Below are 3,511 nucleotides of genomic sequence, written 5' to 3' on the forward strand. Positions count from 1 at the left end.
CGTTCGCTAATATCTTCTACGGCCTTTTTTGGTTGCCATTGGTTGGCCGGGCTAGCCTGCGCTTCTCGTCGCCGAGCCATGCAATCTATCCGTTGACGGCGACGTTTTTGAGATTTAGATAGCGCCGTATAGAAACCAGTTGGAGAGTTGTAACTGTACCAGCGTTGATCCGATGTCCTAGGTGGCTTGAAAGTTTTGCGATCAGCTGGCGAGCCCGAACTGTTGGTATTGCGCGAATAATAATCCTCATTATAGAATGGTGCGTCGAAGTTAAGACGCCGCCTGACCGAGGTCTGTTCTTTCGGCTTTTCTTGTGGGCCGAGTCGATCGAACACTTGACGTCGTGGACCTAATCCCTCTGATGACGCCGTAGGGGCCGTTGGTGGTGTTGAAGATTTCTTCCCAGGCTCAACTGGTGTTTTACAATGGTCACATAAAACCTTCGATCCACAAATTTCGTCGAAATTTGACCTCGTCATCGGCTCATCGGCGGGTCGCACCGATGGTTCCGTTGGTGGTGCATTTGAAAATATATCAAGCTTTAGTCTTGTTCGACCATTCCGTTGACGGATATGCTGCACCGGGACATATTCGGCCTTCCCTTTGTTTCGGGGAAGGTGAACATCCACCATACCAATCGTTGTTGAAGGGAAAGGATTAACATCGACCGCCATCTTTTCCGGAAATTTCAACTTTCCTTTTTCGATCCAACTTTGAATTGTGTCCCGGAACACAACACAATTATTGGTTGCATGCTTATTAGAATTATGATACTTGCAGTATATCTTTCCTTTTAATTCATCGGCCTTAGGGATAGTATGTCCCGGCCGAAGCTTGATGATTTTTGCTGCCAATAATTGATCGAAAATTGCATCAGCTTTGGTGATATCAAAAGTGTATACTTTTGATGACTTACTCGTTTCCTCGGCGGCCAAACGGGTTTTAGCGTCTTTGGTATTTACTTGCGCCAAAGCCTTGCAAACATAGGGTTTGTCTATTACTATCTCGGCCGCATCCACACTAGCATACTGAGGTTCTTCACTTTCGGCCGATGCATAGCCAACCGTGGGGTTCTTATACAACGTCCCTCGGGATGGTGACTTTGATATCTTTTCTTCTCGGAGCAGATAATCATATTGTTCGACGTGTTGAGCAAGTTCGTACATATCTCGAATATTTGCCCCTAGGAACTTCTTTTTGTACTCCACGTCTAAACCGTTGAGGGCGATCCTGACGAATTCCACTTCGGGGAGTGGCACTCGGCACCAATTCCTGGCCGATTTAAACCTTGTTAGGTATTCCATTGGAGATTCGTCAGATGCTTGAGCCATCCTGGCCAACGATGATACGGATATCTCCATCCCTGGCCGATAGAATTGTTCATGGAACTTTTCGACCATCTCTTCCCAACTCTGCACGGAGTTGGGTGGAAGATTAATGTACCAGGCGAAAGCTGAGCCTGTCAGTGAAAAGTTAAACAGCCGTAGTTTGTAGAAATCACTATTGACGTCCCCACACTGCGTTGTGAACCGAGCCATATGTTCTAGTGAGGATAAAGATGATTCCCCGGCGAAGAGGCTGAAATCGGGGATCTTAAATCCTCGTGGGTATTCAAACCTTTCCACATAAGCCGGGTATGGGTGAATGAATTTTGGAAACTTCGGCCCTTTTTTTAGGGCCGAATCAATCATTCTCTAGACTTCGGTCACGTTTATGGAGGCGACTTCTTCTCCCTGGCTTGGTCCCTCGGCTCTATTTCCTGGTCCTCTTCTTTCTAAGGGGACTGGTTGCGGCCGAGCGGACCCTCTCTCGGCTGGTATAGGCACATTCGTCGGGAGCTGCCAAGGTTGGCCGACCTGGCCATCTTCGAAAGCTTTACTGACCAGTAGTTCAAGCATTCTGGTCTGTGTATCGCTGTTACTACGTATTGCATCTAGCAAATCATTCATCTTCTGACCAATCGACTGCTCGACCTGACGATATTGTTCATCCAGTCGTCTCCGAAGGAATGTCCTAGTTGGTGGATCAGAACCTTCTCCACCATCGTCATCACAATCTTCTACAATCCCTTCCATGAACATTCCAGCTGTTTGATTCGGGACTGTGGGGTTGTAAGGTTGCCCGCCGAGACAGACTTCATTCTCTCGGCGTGTTACACTTGTGGCCTCGGGCGGCGCAATTATGATCGGATTTTTTGTAGAATGCAAATCCTGCCCAAGGCCTTGCACTGGCAAGTCAGTTGTTGACTTTCCCATGATTATTTTCTGCTTCGTAGACCGTGTCTCAATGGTCATGAACTCCGAAGGTTTAGCACAAATGGTCCCACTGGGCGTGCCAAAATGTTGACCCTAAAAATTACAAAACCTACGTGGCGTGCAGGCCGAGTAACTAATAACCTAACTACGTCCTTCGGTCGAATGCGGGGCGTGCCAACTCGTCGGCCGAGCCTGGCCGAGGAGTAAAATTTGTTGATGTAGCTTTGAGCGCGTCACTGACTTCTTTAACTTGCGATTGCGACCGAGGAAGGAACACTCTCGGTCTCTGGGTTCTACAGCCTGAAGACAAGGCTGCTAATTCTGCGGAGTTCACAAATCGTCCGAGCCCGATTCGGTCACTGTGATTATATTCGTGAGAGTATAAGCACGTCGAATCAAGACCAAGGTGTATGGGCACAGGTACTCGAACGTGATGTATGTCTTGATGGTAAACGTAGTTCGGCCGTCGGAATGCCGAACCCTGAAACTCACTTGTGAGTATCCAATCATAAAACCACTCGGCGACCAGTACGCCGAGCAATGTAACTCGTAACACCTAACTATGCCGAGAAGGCTAGCAAGGTGACCTCTGCCAACAAAGGTTCGAAAACCTTTCTCGACCGAGACTTGGATAGATAATCGGTCAACCTCGACGCAGTGCTGTTTATCCAAACTGAAGATGCTTCTCGGTCGGCTGATTCTGCGGCAGCAGTGCTGTTTATCCAAACTGAAGATGCTCGCCGGGCGCTTCCACAGTGCTGTTTATCCAAACTGAAGGTGTGTCGGCAGGAAAAATCTCAAGGTGTTGAGAGGTTTTGCGCAGGGCAATTGTATGCTGATTTGAGGTCCTTTCTGTTTGCATGATTTCTTGTATTTATAGTGCCCCATTCCTTGAAACCGACTCCGATTTGGATTAGGAGTCCTTGTCCCATTTCGCTTCTTCCTCGAACAAACCTACTCCTACTGGGATTCTGAATTTTCCTTCTTTTCGGGACTTCATTCCTTGCTGGTCGAGAATCCTAGTTGCATCAGGACTCCCTCGACCTTTCTATTTATCTGGACTACTTATGATAGGATTTGGCCGACCCTGTTAGCTGGCCCGGGCCCTATTATTCGGCCCATAGTATTTATCATCTCCTTGGGCCGAGCACATCCTGCTGCTCGGCCCAGCAATAATATTTTGGGCCCAAACACTTTGCCATGATTGTCATGTTTGTTAGTTGTATTGTTTGATTGTTTGTGTGTGAGTCTTTGTT

The sequence above is a fragment of the Pyrus communis genome, chromosome 15 (genome assembly GCF_041283825.1).
Source record: "Pyrus communis isolate YQ-2024b chromosome 15, ASM4128382v1, whole genome shotgun sequence".
Lineage (NCBI taxonomy): Eukaryota > Viridiplantae > Streptophyta > Magnoliopsida > Rosales > Rosaceae > Pyrus > Pyrus communis.